At 46.8% G+C, this 25,222-nt stretch overlaps 1 long non-coding RNA gene across 3 annotated transcripts; it reads right to left on the bottom strand.

Moving 5' to 3' along the window:
• Positions 1-480: 480 nt before the first annotated feature.
• LOC129526057 (uncharacterized) lies at positions 481-19,452 on the bottom strand. 3 transcript variants are annotated; one of them, XR_010129319.1, is made up of 4 exons: positions 19,214-19,452; positions 11,394-11,491; positions 2,648-2,740; positions 481-1,027 (listed from the first exon to the last, which is right to left on the bottom strand). It is a non-coding gene; the product is annotated as an uncharacterized lncRNA (long non-coding RNA). The 3 variants fall into 3 exon arrangements; XR_008670650.2 differs by lacking the exon at positions 11,394-11,491; XR_010129318.1 differs by lacking the exons at positions 11,394-11,491; positions 19,214-19,452 and adding an exon at positions 5,628-6,107.
• Positions 19,453-25,222: the final 5,770 nt, after the last annotated feature.

Raw genomic sequence — 25,222 nt, 5'->3', positions numbered from 1 at the left:
CTCCACCGCCCCAGCAGTCCTGCCGCTGCCTCTCCCATCTCCTACTGGCTTCACCGCCCAAGTGGGTGACATCAGACTTGGAGAGTGCAGCTTGCCTTCCTCTGCTGGGAACATGGATCCTCCGCTCCTGTGGGCTTCGGTGTGATCTTTAAGCCCACTAGGTCTTCCTGCCCATCCGGGTGTTCTAGACCCAACTCTGTCCTCTGCCCTTCCCCATATGTCCCAGATCCCTGGTGCTCTCCGAAGTTGATCCGGAGAATACCCCCCAGCTGGTAATGAAGCAGAGATGGTAATGCACATTTAAGAGTAATGAAATGCAGTGATATTTCAGGCCTGACAGACCTATTTCTGGCAGCCTTAGAATTAAAGTGTGAGGCTTTGTACTGCAGCTGCTACTAGGAGCCTTCAGAGTTTTTCTAAAGATGTGAATAAAGCTTCCAGGGTTTCAGCTCAGATCACTGTGGCTATTTATCCTGCTGCTGCTTTCATTGTACCTTTTTATTTGAAATTTTAGAGCTTTTAGATGAAGGGAACGCAGCAGTAAGTGCAAAGCATACAAAATATCCTGGTGGGGGAGAATGTCCCGGTTTTTCTCTCCAATTGTCCATGACAGCTCTGGGGAGGAAGAGCTGCTCACAGGGAGCACTGCCTCTGTCTCCCCTTTGAGTGGGCTCCTCCTGAATTCTTGCCCCGCTGCAGTAGGAAATGGGGCCTCCTGAGAAAGCTTTAGGAGGGAGTCCATGCCACCAAGATTGACGGGGCTAGGTGTGGGCTGGCCCTCCCCCAGCGCCTCAGTGCCGTGAGCTTGGTATAGACTGTCCTTGGTTGGGGAATGTGGTGGAAAGGAGTCAATCCACACTAGGCCGACAGTGAGAGCTCTCGCTTCAGTCCTCCAGTTAGGAAAGTTGGGCTGCTCTTTCCATCTCTGCACCCGGCTTCATCCATCGCATCCAGGAGGTTGGAGCCATTCGTGAGGAGAGGCCATGTAGGACAGTGGTGGAAACATGGGCTCCACTGGCAGACAAACCTGGGAGCAAAACCTGGTGAGATCACCTGCACTGCCCAGAGCAAGCCACTTGCCCTTTCTGGACCTCACTGTCTCAGTTTCCCCACCAGTAAAATGGGGATAATAAAGCATCCATTGTCCAGATCCTCGTGATGCATGTAAGGTACTTGGCACATATGAAGTCACAATGTGTATTATTAACACTGAACAGTATGAATAATAGTCCCAGGACTCAGGCTAGCTAGACCTCCTTCCTGCACCATCACTAATGTGCCAAGCCCCTTTTCACTCCAGGGCTGTGTAGTGCAATGAGAAGGGGCTCTGGAGTCAAACACAGCCAGGTTCCAACCCTGGTTCCTTCATTTTCCAGTTTTGTCAGATCAATTTGTGAGACTTAGATTTTCTGAGTCCCAGTTTCCTCATCCGTAAGAATAGTGATAATAAATATTCACCTCAAAGGGTATCAGTGAGGATTAAATGAGATCATGTTTATACAAGAACCCACACAGTGCCTGGCACACAGTAGGTGTTGATAAATAATTCCCTTCCCCCTTTCCTTCTCCCTCTGCTTCTGTTAAAAAGGAGAAGAATTTTATAATCAGCCACCAGTTTACAGGAAATGCAGGAGGAAGATAGGGATGGTAAATGGTGGTGGTGGTGGGGGGATTTCATCAGCAAAATCCAGAATTTGGGAAATTCTGTAGGCCAAATGACGCAGAATCCTCAATGAACAAATGACAAGAGAGAAAAAGTGGGAGGGCCAAGTGAAATGTGAAGGCCAGTCGGGCACGGAGGCTAACACCTGTAATCCCAGCATTTTGGGAGGCCGAGGTGGGAGGATTGCTTGAGACCAGGAGTTCAGGACCAGCCTGGGCAACATGGCGAGACCCAAGTCTCTACAAAAAAGTTAAAAATTAGCTGAGTGTGATGGCTTGCACCTGTGGTCCCAGGTTGTTGAGAGGCTGAGGCAGCAGGATTGCTTGTGCCCAGGAGGTTCAGACTGCAGTGAGCCGAGATCGCACTACTACACTCTGGCCTGGGTGACCGAGTGAGACTTTGTCTCTAAAAAAAAAAAAAAAAAAAAAAAAAGAAAGAAAGAAAAGAAAAAAGAAATATGAGGACCTTGTTCAGATCCCAATCCAAACAAACCAACTGGGAAAAAATAAAAGAGGCCATCAGGGACATTTTGATATTGACTAGATATTTGATAACATTAAGTAATCATCGTTGATATTGACTAGATATTTGATAACATTAAGTAATCATCGCTAATTTTTAGGGTGATAATGGTATGGTAGTCATGTTCCAGAGAAGTTTTTATCTTTTGGAACACATAATGAAGAAATTAAAGATTAAATGATATGACATGGGGATTTGCTTGAAAATAATTTAGTGGGGTGAAGTGAGGGGTGGAAGTGAAGCAAAATCGGCCATGTATGGATAACCAAGCTGGGTGATGGTATGTGAGGGTTCATTAAACTATTCTCTCTACTCTTGTACATGTTTGAATATTTCCATAAAAGTAAAAAAAAAAAAAAAAAGAAGCAGTGGTCCTTTTAGATTAGAATTGTCTCTCCCATCTACCTCCTCCTTCATATTCTCCCAGCCCCTTCCTCACTTCAGTTTCTTCTTACCACCTACCTGGACTATACTGCAACAGCCTCTTAGAGTCTCCCAGCCTTTGATCTGTCTCCCATCCAATCTTCTTCCCATTCTGCTGCCAAAGTTATCTTCCTAAAACACAAATCAGATCATGGTGCTTTCCTGCTTGAAAACTCTTAGGTAGCTCTCTATTGCCAATAATCTAGTAGAGTACAAAATCCTTATTATGTGATTCAAAGCCCTTCACAGTTAGGCTCAGCCTTCCTGCCTCCTTCCTTTCCCATCCCCTGGGATGGGGATCCCAGGCCAATCCCTATCCCCTCATTCAGCCTGGCTTTTGGTCATACCAGCCAGGCCATTTCATGCCTCCGTGACTTCTCTTATATAATTACCTGGCAGATCCTCCTCCCTGGCCCTTAACTTCATCTATTGAAGACTAAAATATTTTTCAAATCTTGGTTCAAATGTCATTCTTCGTTGGTGGTTTCTAGATGTCTTTCCAATGCTCACTAAATATCTGTGCCTCTCTGCCTTCTGGCATATGGTAGGATCTCTCTTTCTGGCTCTCTGTAGTTCGATGGGGCCATGTGACCAGCTTTAGCCAATGGGTTGTGAGTGGAAGTCATGCATTTCACTTCTGGGCCAAGAATTCCAGAATTCAATTGCTAATTCAAAACCCTTTGAGCTGTCTTTCCCTCTGGCTCAGCGATGGGTGACATCCAGATTAAAACTGTTCTCAGACCTGGCATGGTGGCTCACACTTGTAATCCTAGCACTTTGGGAGGCTTTGGTAGGTGAATCACTTGAGGTCAGGAGTTCGAGACCAGCCTGGGCAACATGGCGAAACCCCATCTCTACTAAAAATACAAAAATTAGGCAGGTGTGGTGGTGCATGCCTGTAATCCCAGCTACTCGGGAGGCTGAGGCAGGAGAATTGCTTGAACTTTGGTGGGGCGGAGGTTGCAGTGAGCCAAGGTCATGCCACTTCATTCCAGCCTGGGTGTAAGAGCAAAACTCCATCTAAAAAAAAAAAACAAAAAAAAGCTGTTCTCTCAGGCTGGAGGTTCTGGAGTGCGCGTGGTGCCATGGAGTAGAATCTCCTGTCCACCTGTGGGCACTATGTAGTGTGAGACACATAAATCTGAGGGGCCTTTTGTTTCTTCAGCACAGTCGAGTCTACCCTAAGTCTTCCCTCTCTGAGTTGCAATCCACTGTGCTGTCCTCTGTGTTTTCACATTATATCGTGTATGTAATGTGTCCAGATGACACCCCCGTCAGGTTAGAAATCCTATGTTACGATCTTAGCATTCTGGCCGGCAGCACTCAGCATAGTGCTCTGCAGAGGGGAGGGGTGAATGTACAGCAGTCCTTGGCTGTGGTGGATGCAGTTGGGCGTATGTGTAGAGGTTGAGAGGTGTCATCCTTGCCAGGGGCCTCCGTACTCATTAGTCTTGGGGATCCTTTTTTTTTTTTTTTTTTTTTGAGACGGAGTCTTGCTTTGTCGCCCAGGCTGGAGTGCAGTGGCACGATCTCGGCTCACTGCAAGCTCCACCTCCCGGGTTCACGCCATTCTCCTGCCTCAGCCTCCCGAGTAGCTGGGACTACAGGCGCCCACTACCACGCCCGGCTAATTTTTTTGTATTTTTAGTAGAGACGGGGTTTCACCGTGTTAGCCAGGATGGTCTCGATCTCCTGACCTCGTGATCCGCCCGCCTCGGCCTCCCAAAGTGCTGGGATTACAGGCGTGAGCCACCGCGCCCGGCCTTTTTTTTTTTTTTTTTTTCTAGACAGAGTCTTGCTCTGTCGCCCAGGCTGGAGTGCAGTGGCGCCATCTGGGCTCAGTGCAAGCTCTGCATCCCGGGTTCATGACATTCTCCTGCCTCAGCCTCCCAAGTAGCTGGAACTACAGGCACCCACCACCACACCCGGCTAATTTTTTGTATTTTTAGTAGAGACGGGGTTTCACCATAGCCAGGATGGTCTCCATCTCCTGATCTCATGATCCGCCCGCCTCGGCCTCCCAAAGTGCTGGGATTACAGACGTGAGCCACCGCGGCCAGCCAGTCTTGGGAATCTTGATGGTTTGGAGATGGAACCAGGACCTGGCTTGATATCAATGCCCAGCATGCCCAGCTTCAGGGAATGAAGCATGGTTGGTCTAGGCGAATGCTAATAATCCCTTTCCCTGATGGCTATAATTAGTTTAGCCCTGGTGGCTATAATTAGTTTAGACATGGGAACACAAACCAGTTTTGGACGATGAAATGTAAAGGGAAAGTCTCGTTCCCTCCTAGGAAAACAGAAACAGGTGAGAAATGCAGCTAGTCTATTCTAGTTTGGATTTCCTGGATTGCAAAGCCTGAGACAGATTAAAATGCTAATTGTTTATGTGGTAAGGGATTCTAGGGAGCAGGGTAAAGGGAGGAGGGAGAAGGGAGTGGGGAGAATGAAACAGGAAAGGAAGACAAGCCAACCAAGGGCGTACTTTTGAGCTTATTATTATAATTGTCCCTCCAAATGGCAGGAGGCTGAGGCATTTGTCCAGAGACTTTCATTGGTTGCCAGTTGCCCCTCATTTTACTAAAACTGAATGTTTCCTGTGACTTCCTAGTGACAAGAATCCACTGGGTACGTTTCATCTTGGCCTGCTCTGTCCACCACTTCCTCTTTTTGAACTCTCTCTATCCTGGTTTCTACGGCAGTTCTCCCTCCAGCGCTTGTCCGGCCTCTCTGGCTGCTTCTTGGTTTCCTTCCCAGGCTCCTTTTCCTTTTTCCGCTCTGTGGCTGATCTCCTGGATTCTATTCTGGTTTTCCTCACTTCTACCCACTCTTACTGGGCAAACCGTTTTGCGAAATGGTTTCCACTGTTACTGTTGTAATGATGCCAGCTCCTATGTCTATGCCCCCAGCTCTCCCTCCCAAGTCCTGTAGGCATATAGCTCTTCATCCACACAACACATATTCATTAAGCTGTTTGAATATGCCCAGAGTTGTGATAGGGCAGTAAATAGGAACTCACCTTCTAGGAGTGCTAGCCAATATGGAGCTAGTGGCCAAAATCCAAGTAAACAAGTAAGTAAGCCAGATATTTTTAGATAGTGACAGGTTTTATGCAGACAATAAAACAGGTCAGTGTGATAGAGGGTGTATATGTGTGTGTGCATGCACACTATTTTAGAATGACTGCTTTGAGGAGGTAACATTTGAGCAGAGATCATTTAGTGGTATCTGTCATTTGTGGTTATGCAAGTGCAAAGGTCATAGAGGCATGGAGGACTTATCAGTGTGTTTGGGGAAGAGGAGGAAGACCAGTGTGGCTGGAGCGATGTAGGCACAAGGGAGTGATGGGAGATAAAGTCAGAAAAATAGTAGGGGCTCATTCAAGTAGGGCAAGGTGAGCATGCATTGAACAAGATCCCCAGGTGACACTTATGTAAGCTTCTGCACACATTTGAAAACCATTAGGTAGATGAAGAAGAAATGAGAAGAGAAACCCCATTTAAAAGTTCTTCTTCTTCTTTTTTTTTTTTTTTTGGAGACAGAGTCTCACTCTGTTGCCCAGGCTGGAGTGCAGTGGCACAGTCTCCGCTCACTGCAACCTCCGCCTCCCGAGTTCAAGCGATTCTCCTGCCTCAGCCTCCCAAGTAGCTGGGATTACAGGCATGCGCCACTACGCCTGGGTAATTTTTGTATTTTTAGTAGAGACGGGGTTTCACCATGTTGGCCAGGCTGGTCTCGAACTCCTGACCTCAGGTGATCGAATTCCTGCCTCGGCTTCCCAAAGTGCTGGGATTACAGTCATGAGCCACCACACCTGGCCTAAAAGTTATTCTTTAAAAGCATTTTGGAGGCCTGGTGTGGTGGCTCATGCCTGTAATCCTAGCACTTTGGGAAGCCAAGGTGGGTGGATCACCTGAGGTCAGGAGTTTGAGACCAGCCTGGCCAACATGTTGAAACCCTGTCTCTACTAAAAATACAAAAAAATTAGCCAGGCGTGGTGGTGAGTGCCTGTAATCCCAGCTACTCGGGAGGCTGAGGCTGGAGAATCGCTTGAACCCAGGAGGCAGAGGTTGCGGTGAGGGAGATTGCACCACTGCACTCCAGCCTGGGCAGCAAGAGCGAGACTCTGTCTCAAAAAAAAACAAAGAACAAAAAACAAAAAACAAAAACAAAAAGTATCTTGGAAAGAGTAAGACACACAAAAGTATAACATTCTATCACAACCTCCTATGTACCCATCACCCAGCCTCAACACTAGCAACTTTATTTTACAAAGGAAACTGAAAGTAGTAGCCAGGAATGTAGGAGGAAGACCAGGGAAGGATTGTGTCAGTGAAGTATGTCAAAGAGAGAGATCAACAGTGACAAATAAAGGGAAAATGTTCTGTAGGTTGAGCAGAGGTCAAATCCCTGCCAACATCATGGCCCTGTGTTCTCCCGTGGGCTTCTCACAGTACAGGTGGCTGTTAAGGTGCCAGCTGCCCCTCAACCTGCTTCTCCTCTTATTTTCTCTGTCGGAGAGTCTTCAATGGTTTCTGTTTGGGATGAAAGCAGGGACTGAGACTTGGACTTGAGCTCAGGGAGTTTATTTTGGAGATGATCCTGGGAAGCAGGGTGCTAGAGCAAAAAGAGTGAGGCAGGGAAGAAGGAAAAACCACAAAGAGTATGTTATTGAGTTGGTTACCACTGTGAGCAAATGAAGCTTGATCTGGCTGGGCCCGTAAGGAACTGAGTAGAGTGCATCTCAGATTGGCCCCCAGCAGCATAGGAGGCCAGGGCACTTATTCAATGGTCTCTCACGCCCCATTTCTTGAGCGCTGTGCTGGGGATATTAACCTCCCTGCATTTTTCTGGGCTGCCCAAGGCAGAAAGCCAGCCAAGGCAGAAAGACAGCCATGTGGACTGTCTGCCACAGCTGCACCCGAATCTGAGCAGGGAGAGAGGGTATAGAGTACAGGACACCTAAAGTTGTCTGCTGCAGCTCCATCACGGCTTGATAGGATCTAACCTCCTTCTCATTCATTACACCAGTGTCATTAACCTATTAATCAGGCCAGAAACATGGGAGTTATTCTAAATGTTTCCCTCATCACCCTGTCTCCCTCGTTTGTCTCTGCAGCCACGCTTTTGGTTCAGGTGGTCATTTCTTGAGGACCATGGTAATGATCTCCTTATCTTTTATTAAATGCCAATGACACTAAAAAATGATATATATAAGAAATTGGAGGCTGGGTGCAGTAGCTCACGCCTGTAATCCCAACACTTTGGGAGGCCGAGGCAGGTGGATCACCTGAGGTCAGGAGTTCGAGACCAGGCTGGCCAACATGGCAAACCCTGTCTGTACTAAAAATACAAAAAAAAAAAAAAATTAGCTGGGCATGGTGGCGCGTGCCTGTAATCCCAGCTACTTGGGAGGCTGAGGCAGGAGAATTGCTTGAACCCAGGAGGCAGAGGTTGCAGTGAGCTGAGATCATGTCACTGCACTCCAGCCTGGGCAACAGAGTGAAACTCTGTCAAAAAAAAAAAAAAAATTAGAAGTGATGTGGAGTCTGTGGAGGGGTACATGACTCAGTACTAGGGACTCAGAGAAAGCTTCCAGGAAGAAGTGACTTTTAAACTAAAATCTGAGGACTGAGTAGGAATTAGCCAAAGAAGTATGATGAAAGTTCAGTTACAGGGAAGACCAGTGTGAAAGCTCAAAAAGGGCATGGCAAATTTAAGACACTGAAAAGGGTCAGTTTATCTGAAGTGTGATGGAGGAAGAAAAGAGAGATTGGCCAGATCATACAGGACCCTGCCAACCATATGAACAAATATTGACTTTATTCAAAAGGCAATGGGAAGCCTGAAGATTTAAGACAGGAGGGTGATGGGATTGAATCTGAGTTTTAGTAAGATCACTTTGACTAAAGTATGGGAAAAAATTAGTAGATCACACTCATTTTTGGCTATTTGGCTACAAACCCCTTGTTGGGTGCCTGGCCAGTGTCTGTTCCCTGCCTGCTACCATAGTCATGGTTTTTCTTTAGAGGATTTCACATCTTCAACCATGTGATTTGGGTGTGATGAGCTCTTCTTCCCAACCATTGCTAAGTTAATTAGTGCACTGACCACAGTGGCTGGTTCAGGGATGGGCACTTGATCCATTTTAAGTGAGTGAGAGAATGTGAGTCTCAGGACTTTTATAGCAGCTACTAGTATGAAGATGTAAGGTGTGAATTGCTATAGCCATGCCATGACTGTTATGGGAAAATCTGGAGCTGTTGGAAGACGACTATATGAAACATGATGATGCCATGAAAGGCAGAGAGAAGGGTGGGGAACTGACTTCATGGTAACATTGTATGAACTTTTGGATCAAGCCTTATTTACTTTTTACTTTTTTTTTTTTGAGATAGGGTCTTACTCTGTGGCCCAGTCTGGACTGCAGTGGTGTGATTACAGTCACTGCAGCCTTGACCTCAAAGGCTCAAGTGATCCTCCCTCCTCAGCCTCCTGAGTAGCTGGGGCCACAGATGCATGTCACTGTGCCCAGCTAATTAAAATTTTTTTTTGTAGAGACGGGGTCTCGCTATGTTGCTCAGGCTGGTCTCAAACTCCTGGGCTCAAGCAATCCGTCTACCTTGGCCTCCCAAATTGCTGAGATTATTGGCATGACCACCACGCCTGGCCTCAAGCCTTATTTAAAGCCACCTCTTCCTCTGGACTTCACAGTAAATTGAGCCAATAAATTCTCCATATTGTTTAAACCAGTTGAATTGGAGATTGGTTTACTGCAACCTAAAGATTCCTAACTGATACAGAAATGAGTTCCATAAGGTGTTTCAAGAGACAGGCCTTAAAAATGGGATTGTCCAACCAAAGAGGTAAGATGAAGGATAAAGAACCCCTACATTTTTGGCTGAGAAATTGGCCATCTAATTAGCTATACAGTTTCCTGTTGTGACTTGGGGTGCAGATTGTGTGCCTACTGCGGCTGTAGCGGTACACTACTTAGTAGAAAAATGTAGAGTGTTGGATTGGGTTGGCTCCTTCTTGTTACTATTAATAAAGTACTGTAAAAAGGTAAGTTGCTGGCCGGGTGCAGTGGCTCACGCCTGTAATCCCAGCACTTTGGGAGACCAAGGTGGGCGGATCACGAGGTCAGGAGTTCGAGGCCAGCCTGATTAGCATGGTGAAACCCCATCTCTATGAAAAATACAAAAATTAGCCAGCATGGTGGTGCACACCTGTAATCCCAGCTACTCGGGAGGCTGAGGCAGGAGAATCTCTTGAACCCAGGAGGTGGAGGTTGCAGTGAGCTGAGATCATGCCACTGCCCTCCAGCCTGGGTGACAGAGCGAGACTCCGTCTCAAAAAAAAAAAAAAAAAAAAAAAAAAAGGGTAAGCTTATGTTCAAACTAGCTTACCCTAAAACAGAGAAGGAAGAAAATACAGCTTTGATAAGAGAAGCCCTTTCTGCCTACGGTAAAAAAAAAAAAAAAAAAAAAAAAAAAAAAAAATGGCTGAGAGGACTAGAAAGCCCTGAAAACTTTGTCCCAAGGTATGTTAGTATTAGGTTAGTGCAAAAGTAATTGCGTTTCTTGCCATCGAAAAGAATTGCAAAACTGCAATTACTTTTGCACTAACCTAATATGAACAGAAGCAGGGATGGGGGAGTGCATTGTATAGGATATGGGATATGAGATATGGGATATGGGATACAAGATATGGGATATGGGATATGGAACATGGGACATGGGACATGGGATATGGATATGGTCTATGGGATATGAATATGGGCTATGGGACATGGATATGGGATATGAGATATGGGATATGGATATGGGCTATGGGATATGGATGTGGGATATGGATATGGGATATGGGATGTGGATGTGGGATATGGGATATGGATGTGGGATATGGATATGGGATATGGATATGGGATATGGGCTATGCCATATGGGATATGGATGTGGGATATGGGATATGGATGTGGAATATGGATATGGGCTATGGGCTATGGATGTGGGATATGGATATGGGCTATGGGCTACGGATGTGGGATATGGGATATGGAATATGGGATATGGATGTGGGATATGGGATATGGATGTGGGATATGGATATGGGCTATGGGCTATGGATGTGGGATATGGATATGGGATATGGATATGGGCTATGGGCTATGGATGTGGGATATGGGATATGGAATATGGGACATGGGATATGGGCTGTGGGATATGAGATGTGGGGTATGGATGTGGGATATGGGATATGGGATATGGGCTATGGACTGTGGGATATGGATGTGGGCTATAGGATATGGAATATGGGATATAGGATATGGGATATGGTTGATGGCTTATCCCTAGCCCTTTCCCAAGCACCTCCTGGTTTTTACTCCTCCTAAAACAAAGGTGACCATAACTTCCATGACAGATGTAAGTGGGACACAGCCTATTGGCAACGACCAGATTTAGAGTGCCTCCCAGGCAGTTTCTTCAAGTTGTTCAAAGGTACAGTTTGAGACTAAACGTAAGGCTGGGTATTTGGGAAGAGAACTAAGACCTATTTGCTTAGTGAAAGAAATACCCAGGCCAGACTCCAGACTCAAAGACTAGTCTCACAAAGAGCTCTGGTTTTGGCCAGGCGCGGTGGCTCACGCCTGTAATCTCAGCACTTTAGGAGGCGGAGGCGGGCGGATCGCCTGAGGTCGGGAGTTATAGACCAGACTGACCACCATGGAGAAACCCCATCTCTACTAAAAATACAAAAATTAGCTGGGCTTGGTGGCGCCTACCTGTAATCCCAGCTACTCGACAGGCTGAGGCAGGAAAATTACTTGAACCTGGGAGGTGGAGGTTGCAGGGAGCCGAGATCACGCCATTGCACTCCAGCCTGGGCGACAAGAATGAAACTCTGTCTCAAGGGGGGGAAAAAAAGAGCTCTGGTTTCATATACTAGCTCATAGAATCAACCAGAAGCAAATAAACTTGAAGCCCACAAAGAAACTTCAAGCCCAGATGACAATGGCTGGAGACTTTTCAACTCCTAACATAATTCTCAGGTCCCAAAGCACAACGAATTTGTCTTCACAGAACCACTGCTTTAATGTCTTCTGTGAACATTAAAACAGTGGTTCTCACACTTTTGTGTACAGAAGACGTTTATTACAAATACAGATTATTGGGCTTCATCCCCAAAGAATCTGATTCCTTCCATCTGGGATTGGGCTTGGGGATCTGCATTATTAACAAATATCCTTGATGATTCACATGTGGGTGGCCAGGGAGCCCCGCTTTGGGAAACACTGCATTGAAGGAAATTATTACTTTTTTTTTTTGAGACGGAATCTCGCTCTGTTGCCCAGGCTGGAGTGCAGTGGTATGATCTCGGCTCACTGCAACCTCTGCCTCCTGGGTTCAAGCGATTCTCCTGCCTCAGCCTCCCCAGTAGCTGGGATTACAGGCCCATGCCACCACACCTGGCTAATATATATATATATATATGTTTTTAGTTTTTGTATTTTTAGTAGAGACGGGGTTTCACCACATTGGTCAGGCTAGTCTCGAACTCCTGACCTCGTGATCCGCCGGCCTCGGCCTCCCAAAGTGCTGGGATTACAGGCATGAGTCACGGCGCCTGGCCTAGTATTAAATTCTCTAGGGATGATCAGCAGGACTCATTTTGTCCTGATAGTATCTGTGCACTGTGTAGGGCCCAGACTGAGAGCTCAGCACAGCCTTGTCTATCAGACCTGAAAAGCATGGGTTTCTGGAACCAAGGTGGTTTTGGGAAGTATGCAGACTATGATTCCAGGAACTGATTTGCCCTGAGTCCCTGCTCCCTTACTTCTTGATCATGTTTGATTCTGCCTTGGCTCTATTAGGATTGCTTTGTCCAGACACTGACCTGGCAGTGAGTGTGCCTGGGATCCTCTGTCAGTGTCCCTTGTATAGTCAGAGAGTTCTGGACACATCTGTGGGAGGTAGAGAATGTGACAAACCCTGGGGAGAGTGTTTACTAAGCTTTTCCACGTTTATTTTCTTTCCTCCATCTCACCTTAGGACAGGGAGTATTCTGAAAGCCTTAGTGAAGCAGTGACACTTTTCTGGCACCTTGAATGACTCATATGTCTCAGTGCCACACACCCTCCATTGAAGGCCTTGGGATTGTCAAGGTCAGGATATTTAAAGTCACATTCTTGGGAGTGATCTGGACATTGCCAGGTCAGCTCAGGATGAGGGAGGTGCCCAGAGACAGCTGTCAGTGTCAGTGCCCATAGTTTATAGTGAGTCTAATAGTAAATGCCAGTTATAGGTATGGTCTTATCATTGTTTAGTTATAGCTGGTGATGGCCAAGTGACTATGGGTTTCTTTCCATTCATTCTCCTAAAGTTTTTTTGTTTTTTTAAAGTAAGTGTCTTGCTCCATTGCTGAGGATGGAGTACACTGGCATGGTGACAGCTCACTGCAGCCTTGAACTCCTGGCTCAAGTGATCCTCCTGCTTCAGCCTCCTGAGTAGCAGGGACTGCCGGCACATGCCTCCATGCTTAGTTAATGTTTTCACTTTTTTTTTGTAGAGACAAGGTCTTTCTCTGTTGCCCAGGCTGACCTCAAACTCCTGGTCTCAAGTGATCCTCCTGCCTTGGCCTTCCAAAGTGTTGGGATCACAGGCATGAGCCACTGCACCTGGCGTCATTCTCCTAAACATTTATTTTTTTTCTATTTTTCTTTCTTGTTTGCTTTTTCTTTTCTTTTTATTTCTTTTTTTTAAACTGAATCTTATGTTTACTGAGATCTCCTAAACATTTAATTCAGCACCTACTATATGCAAAACGCCAGGGAGAATACAAAGATGTGTAGACATAACTGTACCCCAGATGAACTCACAGACTAGAAAGCAACTTGGTGGCCCTGCAGAGAGACTCATGAACGATAATCATACTCACAGGTAGGGTATTATAAGCTCACTAAAGAAGAGCTTCCAACCTGCACTGGTGGAGATAATGGTGGGGCATAGGGATATCTTCTGAAAGCAAGGTCCTGAGCTGAATATACAAATTTAAGCAGAAGTTATCCAGAACAACTGCTGTTTCTGGTCAAGATGCAATAACAGGGATGGACTTTACCCTCCTTCCTGGAGCAATTAAAATGTTGTATAAAATATATGAAGCAATGGTTTTGGATATCAGACAGCACAGGACAGTGATCCCTGAGAGAGGGAAAACAAGTGAACTGAGCTGTACATTTGCTCCATCCTACTGCCTTGAGAGAGTTTCCGGGCTGCTGTGCAAAGAGGAGCAACCCAGGCAGAGTCCAGTAGTCTCTCTGAGCTGAGGAGATGCAACAGGGAATTCAGGGAGGCCAAGGCAGCTATAGTTTTAAGGGCAGTGTACCAGACAGGAGAGAGCTACAGACAGATGAAGGAGGAGAATAAGGGTGGGGGGCAGGAGGTGGGAGGAGAGAGAGAGCAAGAGAGAGAGGCAGAAATCTGCAGAGGGTCCCATTGAGTCTTCAGCTGAGTACTGATCAGAGCATGTATGTGAGGAAAGTATCTGAGTCTAGGGAAACAACCACACAAAAGGAGCAGAGGAAATAATCCCTGGAGTGTATGTTCTCACCAGCCAGTTGAAAAACCTCATAAATCACAAGACATCAGACAGAGTACTCAGAAGGGTATTATCTCAGTAGTGGGGCAAAGTTAGTACTAAACTAGTGGATATTATGGTCCTAACTAACAAAGTTTAAACACAATCAAACTTGAAAAGATCTGTTTCCAAATAACTGTGTCTCAGAACAAAGTTCAAGAGTATTTACGGAAATATAAAAATATGCAACACCCACAAGGTAAAATTCACAATGTATACTATCCAGTCAAAAATTATTGGATACAGGCATACAAATAATGAGGAAAATATGACCAATAACAAGGAAAATAAACCAATCAATAGAAACAGACCCAGAAATGACATAGATGTTAGAAAAAGAACATTAGTAGACAAGGACATTAAAACAGTTATTATGTGTTTAAGAAAATAAAAGAAAGATTAAGTGTGCTAAATAAAGGCATGGAAGATATTAAAAAGATCCAAATTAAACTTCTAGCAATGAAAAATATAATGTGAAATAAAAAATATACTGGATGAAATCAATAGCAGAGTAAACACTGCAGAGGCAAAAACAAATGAACCTGAAGCTATAGTCATAGAGACTATCCAAACAGAAACACAGGGAAGAAATATTGAGGAAAACAAAAAAGAGCAGAGCACTTCAAGTGGCCTAGTATTTGTGTAATTGGAGTCCCAGGAAAAAGAGGAGAGTAGAAAAATATTTGAAGACATAATGGCCAAATATATTCCAAATTTGATGAAAACTGTAAGTCCACAAATCCAAGAAGCTCAATGAACCCCTAGCACAAAAAACTGGAGAACTACACAAAGACACATCATAACCAAACTGTTTAAAACCAGTGTGAAACAGAATTTCTTACGAGCAACTAGAGGAAAACAGGATACACTATGTACAAGGGTAGAACATTAAAAATGACAGCAGGCCGGGTGTGGTGGCTCAAACCTGTAATCCCAGCACTTTGGGAGGCTGAGGCGGGGGGATCACGCAGTCAGGAGTTTGAGACCAGCCTGGCCAATATGGTGAAACCGTTTCCACTAAAGATACCAAAAAAAAAAAAAAAAAAAAAAAAAAAAAAAATTAGCCAGGTGCAGTGGCTCACACCTGTAATCCCAGCACTTTGGGAGGCCAAGGTGGGTGGATCATGAGGTTAGGAGTTCAAGACCAGCCTGGCCAAGATGGTGAAACCCCATCTCTACTAAAAATAAAAAAAATTATCCAGGTGTGGTGGCAGGTGCCTGTAATCCCAGCTATTTGGGAGGCTGAGGAAGAGAATTGCTTGAACTCGAGAGGTGGAGGTTGCAGAGCCGATATCATGCCACTGCACTCCAGCCTGGGTGACAGAGCAAGACTCCATCTCAAAAAAAAAAAAAAAAAATTAGCTGGGCTTGGTGGCACGTGCCTATAATCCCAGCTACTTGGGAGGCTGAGGCAGGAGAATCACCTGAACCCAGGAGGCAGAGGGTGCAGTGAGCCAAGATTGTGCCACTGCACTCCAGCCTGGGCCACAGAGTGAGACTCTATCTCAAAAAAAAAAAAAAAAAAAAAAAAGGCTGGGTGTGGTGGCTCATGCCTCATGCCTGTAATCCCATCACTTTGGGAGGCCAAGGCAGGCAGATCACGAGGTCAGGAGATCGAGACCATCCTGGCTAACATGGTGAAACCCTGTCTCTACTAAAAATACAAGAAGTTAGCCAGGCATGGTGGCGGGCGCCTGTAGTCCCAGCTACTTGGGAGGCTGAAGCAGGAGAATGGTGTGAACCCAGGAAGCAGAGCTTGCAGTGAGCCGAAATCATGCCACTGCACTCCAGCCTGGGTGACAGAGCAAGACTCTGTCTCAAAAAAAAAAAAAAAAGAAAAGAAATAAAAGAAAAAGAAAAACAAAAAGAAGTCTGCTGTCATTCTGTGGCCTAGGCTGGAGTGCAGTGGCACGATTTTGGCTCACTGCATCCTCTGCCTCCTGGGTTTGGGTGATTCTCCTGCCTCAGCCTCCTGAGTAGCCGGGATTACAGGTGTGGGCCACCAGGCCCAGCTAATTTTTGTATTTGTAGTAGAGACAGGGTTTTGGCATGTTGGCCAGGCTGGTTTTGAACTTCTGACCTCAGGTTGTCCGCCCTTATTGGCCTTCTAAAGTGCTGGGATTACAGGCATGAGCCACTGCACCTGGCTGCAGACTTCTTTTTGAAAACAATGAAAGCCAGAAGGCAATGGAGTAACATCTTTTGAATACTGAAGGAAAAAAAATTGTCATCCTAGAATTCTATACCCAACAAGAGTAGCTTTCAAAAATGAAAGGGAAATAAAAACTTTTTCAGACATTTAAAATATCAAGGATCACCAGAAGACTTGCATTATAAAAAACAGTGACATGGCTGGGCGCAGTGGCTCACGCCTATAATCCCAGCACTTTGGGAGGCCGAGGCGGGTGGATCACGAGGTCAGGAGATCGAGACCATCCTGGCTAACACAGTGAAACCCTGTCTCTACTAAAAATACAAAAAATTAGCTGGGCGTGGTGGTGGATGCCTGTAGCCCCAGCTTCTCAGGAGGCTGAGGCAGGAGAATCACTTGAACCGGGGAGTCGGAGGTTGCAGTGAGCCAAGATCACGCCACTGCACTCCAGTCTGCGCAACAGAGTGAGACTCCATCTCAAAAAAAAAAAAAAAACAGTGACAGAAGTCCTTCAAACAGAAGGAAAATTATACTAGATAGAAATCTGAATCTATACACAACAATTTAAGAGCACTGGAAATGGGGAATTCTATCTAATAAATGAATAAGTAATGACAGAACAGAGTAACAAAATTTTGTATGCTCTCATGAATTAATGAATATAGGCAACGATCAACAATGACTGACAATGTGACAAAAAGAGCGGCAGCCAGGTGTTATATACCACCCATGTGGAGTACTATTGTAAAAAAATAAGAACAAAAAGAGATAATAATAACCAAACCTGACCCTGGCCACTGGATCTAACTATCAATTTACTGGCTTTACAACAGACAGAGAAACATGTTAAATGATATCACTGTGTTTTAATTTTTTTTTAAAAATCCAGATTTGGGAAATTCTGTAAGATAAACAATCAGATTTTTTTTTTCATTAAAAAAAGTGCAAGGGGAGAGAGACAGATTTACAAAGAGAGAGAACTATAAACAAGAGACTTCGGAGACATATCAATTAATCACAATATATAGATCTTGTTTAGATTCCTACTTCAAACAAACATACTAAAAAAGGAAAAAGAATTAAAAATCATTCAGGGAAATGTGAACACTGGCAAGTATTTTATAACATTAAAGAATTATTGAAGAAAAAAGAGTTACCTATCCCAATAGAGGAGGAAGCTCGCTTCAAGGGGTGGGGACAGCATAGGCAAAGCCATCCTCTTTAGTGAGGGGCGACAGTTTAGTAGTTACAGGAGAAAGGACACCTGCTGCAAAAACATCCTCTTACTTTCCCTCTGGGCTAGAGCTGGCTGTGGTGCTCTGATTTCTGAGAAAGGAAAATGCAGCATATTGACATGGAGACTATTTCTGTCCACCTCTTCTGGCCTCCCTGGGTGTAGCAGGCACCTAAGGGCAGGGCAGAAGTGTTACTGAGGGTTTTCAAGGCCACTCTCAGCAACAAGGGAAAAGGACCTGGTGGTTTGGGTGGAACAGAGGCTTTGAGTACACTGATCTCATCCCACTCTCCCAGCTCTGCCCTGGCATTAGAAGACAAGGAAGGAGGAGAGGTGTAGCACAAAGAACAGGAAAGTATGGAGGGAAGTGAAGAGAAGAAGGGAGGAGGAGAAGAGGGAAGAGAAGGAGGGGCTGAAGTTAGAGCTCAGAATGTGTTCAGTTGTTTTAAAGTAGCAACTGACTTAGGGCCCCTAAACAGTAGGTAGAAGACGGGCATAGTGGCTTGTTGCACTTGTAATCCCCATGACTCAGGAGGCCGAGGCAGGAGGATTGCTTGAGGCCAAGAGTTTGAGACCAGCCTGGGCAACATAGTGAGACCCTATCTCTAAAAAAAGTTTAAAAATTAGCTGGGTGTGGTGGTGCGGCCTGTAGTCTCAGCTACTTGGGAGGCTGAAGTGGGAGGATCGCTTGAGCCCAAGAGTTAGAGGCTGCAGTGAGCTATGATCACAACACTGCCCTCCAGCCTGGGTGACAGAGTGAGACCCTGTCTCTAAAAGACAAAACCAAAACCAAACTCCAGTAGGTAGAATGCTATCCTGTCTCCTCTCCCTACTTGCAGTTCAGTTCAGAGGCAAAGTAGGGGTGTAAGGAGGGATAAGGGGGATCCTCTGGCTGCAGAGATTGAAGAGTTTGCTCAGGGTCAACAGGACAAGCCAGGGGATCTGACCCCATGTATCCACGGTCACCCGTGGTGAACGATGTATGCCATGGTACCTTTGTTCTGTGGTTTCCTGTTGTACCAAGATGCCCAGTGAGAAATAATAATAATCTTATTAGTTAACATTATTGAGTACTTACTATGCCAAGCCCTATTCCAAATGTTTCCATATTAACTCTTTTCATCTTGTCAAGAACCCTTTGAGGAAGGTACAATTATTATTAAACCCATCTAATAAATGAGGTAACTGAGCCCAGAGAGGTTAAGTAACTTTCTTAAGGTCACACAGATATTAAGTGGCCCAGATGTAACTGAACCTAAGAAAAGTCTAGTTCCAGAGCACATGCTCTTCACAACTACCCAGAACGGTAGTGGTGACCTGGGCCAAGCCTAGTGTGACCTCAGCCCCCTCCCTCAGACACAGCTTTAGAAAGGCTCCACGTTCTTCCCCCAGAGAAGTTGGGGCCCAGGGCTAGAATTAAGTCTTCTCGGTGTTCTAGAAGAGACTTTGGAACAGCACTAGAAAAGCCACCCTGAGCATGAAAGGCTGGTAGGGCCTCCAGGCTGGGGGAGAGTTTGCCTGCCCTAAACTGTTCTGAGGTTGCACAGCCTGGACGTCAGGCTGGCTGGTCCACGATTCTTACCAGCTCTCCACAGAGCAAGCGCTAGAGTCTGCAGCATTCCCATCTCGGCATATTCCATACTCCGAGGGCCCGGGGAAGGCACTGTCCCAGGCAGCACTCTCGGTGGGAGGCGGGGAGCTTGGGAAGGTCCGTATGTGAATCCCAGCCTGGCTCTTGGTGGGCAGCTGGGTCCCCTCCCCAGGTTCTGGCAGAACACCCTCGAACAATTTAGCCTGAAATAGCATAAGAACTTCTTTCCTATTTTTTTCCAGGCTTTTGGATGAAATTATATTTTACAAATGACTCATTATTATATTTATAGCTTCTCTCCAAATGATTCAAATTGTGGTTTGTCGCCTCCCTGTCTCTCAGCTCCCCCCAGCTCGACAGGAAAAAGTGCTGTTTACTGTATGGCCAGGTGTGGCTGCAAGAGCGGCTTTGCCTCTCCCTGTAATTACGTTTGCCTAAGCCCTGACAAGCACCCCGGCACATTTAGTCATGAGCAGCCTTTGTTCCAGCATGTTGTCGGGAGGCAGCATCCGACATTAACTGGGCTTGGAATCTGCTCCTGTAGGAAGTGCATGTGTGTGGTGCGGGGTGCGGGGAGTAGGGATCGTGGGGGAGGCTGTGACAGAGGGTGCCTTTGTGAGGGCAGAGGCTGGAGAGGCTGGGCTGCAGCTTCTCCCTCAAAGCACCCTGTGAGAAGGCTGGGATGGGCTACGCCCCGGAGGGCCTCAGAAGAAGCATTATTCCTCTCCACCCCCAGCCTGCATGGAGGAGCTGAGAGGGCCACTGGTGGAGAAGCTGGTGGCTCATACATTCCAGGCTGTGCTAGCGGTTCGGCCAGTGACACTCCATGGTTTCTTGTGAGGAACCACTCTGGCTCTTTCAAGAATGGGGAGTTCTTGAATTCTCTCCCGCTTTCCAGGGAGCTCTCAGCCACAGTGATTGCTCAGCACCCCTACCCCTGCCCTCCACCCAGCTCCCAGGAAGGTGTGGTAAGGTTACAGCAGCTTGCTTTTAAACAGGCCACCTTAGAGAGGAGGGGTGGAGAGGAGGTTGGGATGAGGCCCCATTTGTAGAAACAGTTTATTCCATTGGTCGTCCATGGAATCAAGGTCCTCTGGGTCTGCCCTGGCTGGGTAAAGTTAAAATCCCATAAATTTTGCAACTCATGGTGACATTCTCAGAGCCCGCAACAACCCTCTGCCCCTCTGGGTCCTTGGACCTGGGGTGTGGTGATACGCAGACACCCCTGGCTGGCTTGGATCGAAGGTTGTGGGGCCGCAGCAAGGACAGGCCACCCTGAGTGTCCTGAGGCCCAGAGGCAAGCAGGGAAACAGGCTACCCTATGAGAGAACGGCTTTGCGGGAAATCTCTCCGTTCCCCTCCCTTGGCTTTAAGTGAAAAGCGAGCTCCTGTAGGTTGCAGATTCTGCAGCTGTGGTGTGGCAGCGGCTTGGGAGGCTGGGTTGGATAAGGTCGGAGCCTGAAGTTGTCCGTGGTCCAAGCCCTGGGCCCTGGTCGTGTCCCCAGACACAACCCCAGCCTGGGTTCTTTGAATCTGCTTCCATTTTCACTTCTTGGCACTGCCTGTGTGAGTGGGAAGGGGACTCGGAAGGAGGTGATGTGGGAATGGGTGTGGACAAGCATAACGTCATTGTTGGTGAAATCAGTCTGAAGCCCTAACCAGATGACTTCCATCTGGGCTGAGCTGGGTCACTGTGAGGTGTGTGAGATGGGTCTGAGTGTGGCTGGGGCCAGAGACGTGGAGTACAGGGACCTGTGCCTCTGGGCGTTCCCTGGAGGTGGGAAGGGACAGCTGAGAGAAGGACAGGAGAGGATCCTGGCGAGGCAGGGGAGGCCAGAGGGAGGAAGAGTGTGGACTCACCTGGGCTGTGGGGACCTGAATTTCTTCCTAAGGCCTGAGGGAAAGAGAGACTTCCTGACAAGAAGTGCTGCCTCTTACATCCCAAGGGACCAGAGCCAGGGCAGCGGGACCAGCTGGCAGCCAGACTGAGGGGCAGCCAATGCCACCATCTGAAGCCACTATCAGGCCACCGTCTTTTATGAGACTGTAGTCTTGTATCTACCCTACTCATGCTGTCACCTTTTCATTTGTCTTTTGACAGTCAACATGCCCGAGTGCTGTGAACGTTATGAGAGGGCCTTGTTGGGAACACGTGCTCCTGGGAATCAGCCCTTCCCTCTATCCTGTTCCCACTCCTCCCCGACGATGCTCCTGCTCAGAACCCACTCCTCACCTCAGTGAAGCAATGCAGCGGGCACCCTGTGGACAAAGCTGGATATTGGCTCTGAATAAAAGCGAATCATGGGGAAAATCAGTGTCTCAGTAAAATGGGGTTTTCTTAGTAGAGACCAGACTGTGAAGGACCTTGCTTCATTCCATCTTTGAGGAGGATGATGATTTAGGGACATTGGCCCAAGATCAAAGTGGTATTTTTAGGTTGTATTTACTTAGCTATTTGCCGTCTACCTCCTTATTTCCAGGTAGCAACTTCCTTCTTATATCTGAGATGTTTAAGAGATGATGAAACCCGCTTGCACACACTTCTCAAAGTGTGTTCGCATCCATTATTTCACTGGGGACCGGCTATTATCCTCTCCATTTTCTTTATAAGGATATTGAAAGAGAGATTAAATAACTTGTTCAAGGCTGCATAGCTAGTTAACAACTGAGCTAGGCTTAAAACCAACATCTGAAGGCTCCTATTCCAGTGGCAGCTGCTGTGTGCTTCTTCTGTTTTCCATCAGTTTGGAAGGGAGCATAAAGTCTACAGCCACATGGGTGGGGTCAGCAGAAAGATGATTGACCACCAAGCCTGAGGCAGGTGAGGCTGATCTCCTGAGCACAGCCTCTCTGCACAGGAGTTCACAGAAGTGATATGATCCAAAGTTGCTGAGGGAAAAGCCCTTATTTGTGGAATTAACTGCAGGTCTCTCTTGAGGTCAGAATGAATGTTATTGACGTTATTGTTTGTATTGTGGTAAGGTATACATAATGGAAAATGTACCATTTTGGCTGGACACGGTGGCTCACGCCTGTAATCCCAGCACTTTGGGAGGCCGAGGTGGGCTCATCACCTGAGGTCAGGAGTTTGAGACCAGCCTGCCCACATGGTGAAACCTCATCTCTACTAAAAATACAAAAATTAGCCGGGCATGGTGGTGGGTGCCTGTAGTCCCAGCTACTCGGGAGACTGAGGCAGGAGAATCACCTGAACCCAGCAAGCAGAAGTTGCAGGGAGCCGAGATGGCCCCACTGCACTCCAGCCTGGGTGACAGAGCGAGACTCCGTCTCAGTAAATAAATAAATAAATAAAAATAATAAAATAAAATAAAATGTACCATTTTAACCATTTTTAAGTGTACAGTTTAGTGACATGAAGTACATTCACACTATTGTGCAACCATTATCATTTTCCATATTTTTTATCTTCCCAAACTGAAACTCCACACCCACTAAACAATAACTCCCCCTTCTCCCCTCTCCCCAGCTCCTGGTAACCACTATTCTACTTTCTGTCTCTGGGAATTTGGCTACTCTAGGTACCTTATGTAAGGGGAATCATACAATATTTTGTGCTTTTGTATCTGATTCATGCTGACTTATTTTTAATTAGATCACCATTTCGACTGCAGCAGGAATGCTGATCAGTGATGTGCCATGCCTATAGAGGAGTAAAGAAAAGAAAAAGGAAAGAAAGAGCAAAAAGGAAAAAGAAAACAGGAACATTTTGGGGTGGATTTCTTGACTGTCAGGGGTACCAGATGTAAGGGGGCGGTGGTGGCGGGTGGATAGGAAGAAAGTGTTACATAGAAAACAAAATGCTGTGCTTTATCATTCCAGGGGCGGGCTGGCATCTATCCTGGAGGTAGATGCCTCTGTTTTGAGGATTATGCTATGATGAACCCTGATAGGGAAGCGCTCTGGTGAGAACAATGAGACTTTCTGGGCATGCGGAAGGCAAGACAAATTGTTTTGCAAGATGAATCCCCAGGAACTTGGAGTTTGGGTAGAAGGGTCTAGAAGAGAAGGGGAAGGCTGGAGAGAAGATGGTTTAAGTTGGGACTTAGGGGACAGTGAGAAGTTTTCTGAGGTGGGAGATGGTTGGTGAACTTTCAGGGTAATGTCTATTCATAGATTCTCATTTGCTTACTGTTATTTCCTCTCTATGATCCCTAACCTTGAGTAAAAGTCTGCTGCCGTGTGAGTTGGGGGTGGCTGGGGCAATGCAGGGATGGGGCTAAGCAAAGGGTGATAAAGAGGGGGTGGGAGAGGAGAGCAGCTGTGGGAGGAGAGGTGCAGATAGAGGGTGAGAGGTGGGAAGCAGGGAATCCCAGCCAGAGGTCACCAGAGAAATCACAAACCGTCTGAACATCTTGGCACCCAGAAGGTGGGGGGTTGTGACAAGATTTGAGAGAACTGCAAGCTTGGGGGGACACAATGATGGAGTCCCTACCCTTAGGGGAATGGGGCTGGGGTCACTGCTTGGATATTACAGGGCAGGCATGCCAGTTAGACAGTCTGAAGGAAGGAGTGGATGGATTTCTCTTCTTGGAGACCTTTGGCAACATTTGGACAAGGCACAGCCTGGGTAATGAGGAAGTCCCTGCAACACAGCTCAGTGCCTCCAAGATTTCCAGATACACAGAGAAGAGGACTGTGTTTCTCAAAACAGAGATGGAGGTAGAGCCAAAGCCAAGCCCAGAACATGTCTCGAGCTTTCAAAACACCTTCTCTTTAAAATCATCTGAAAGCAGAGATATATGGCAGTTGACTATCTCTGATGGAGACATATACCTTTATTTATTTATTTATTTATTTATTTATTTATTTATTTATTTATTTATTTATTTTTAAGACAGGGTTTCGCTCTGTCACCCAGGCTGGAGTGCAGGGGCGCAATCTCGGCTCACTGCAACCTCCGCCTCCCAGGTTCAAGTGATTCTCCTGCTTCAGCCTCCTGAGTAGCTGGGACTATAGGATGTGCCACCATGCCTGGCTAATTTTTGTATTTTTAGTAGAGACAGGATTTCACCATGTTGGCCAGGCTGGTCTTGAACTCCTGTCCTCAATTGATCTGCCTGCCTTGGCTTCCCAAAGTGCTGGCATTATGGGCATGAGCCACTGCGCCTGGCCAACATAAGCTTTTTGTACCCCCCAGACATAGCAGGAACCCAGTGAGAAGGCGGGGCTGCTCCCACCCAGAGACCCTGGAAGAGCCTGGCATGGAAAATGGGCCGTGCATCGTGTTGCCGGGAATGCTTGGTGATTCTCTGGCCAGGTCCTGGGCTGAGTGTGGGCCGGGGATGGAGCCCTGCCTGGAATCAGTGATGCATCCTGAAATCTCTGGACCAGCCTGCATGGTGACGGAGACCAGAGTGAGGCTGGCCGAGGACATTTCCCTCTGGTCCTGTCCAGCCTTGGCCCCGAGAACCAAGGCTCTAGGCTCATCTGGCTAGATAGATCCTGTTTTTGGCCCAGCCCAGCATCCCTTTGTTACTTGGGACTTGGGGAAAAAGGCCTGGCTTGGCTCACACTTGAGGAGGTTTGCCAAATGTGTTACTTACCATTAAAAAGCTTGTAAACCTGGGGTGCAGGATGCTGTGGGGGCCTGGGCTGGCTCGAGGATGTGCTGTTTAGAAGTTCCAGAAGTTCCCTGCTGGCTGGGAGGGAAGAATGTCCCTGCAGAGTCAGAGGCGAGCCTGCCCTGGGCCTGGGCCAGCTTTCCCTCTCGCGGGCCTCTCTGCTCTGGGGGAGCTGTGTGTTTCCTTCTACTCAGGCAGCTTGGGAAAGACCAGAGGCCCTTTCAGGGAAGGGAGAAAAAGGGAAACAGGCCTGAAATGACTGTCGTGAAAGCCCACTTCTGAGCTTCAGCCCAGAGCACAAATGCATTTTCTTCTGTTATGAGAATGTGGAGAGTTCCAAGAGGTTGTTCAGGGGAAATACAGAGCCTCAGAGCTCTAGTACTAGGACGACCTTAAAGACCAGTTAGGACAGCCCCCT

The sequence above is a fragment of the Gorilla gorilla genome, chromosome 10 (genome assembly GCF_029281585.2).
Source record: "Gorilla gorilla gorilla isolate KB3781 chromosome 10, NHGRI_mGorGor1-v2.1_pri, whole genome shotgun sequence".
Lineage (NCBI taxonomy): Eukaryota > Metazoa > Chordata > Mammalia > Primates > Hominidae > Gorilla > Gorilla gorilla.
This window is presented reverse-complemented; position numbering and strand designations above follow the sequence as displayed.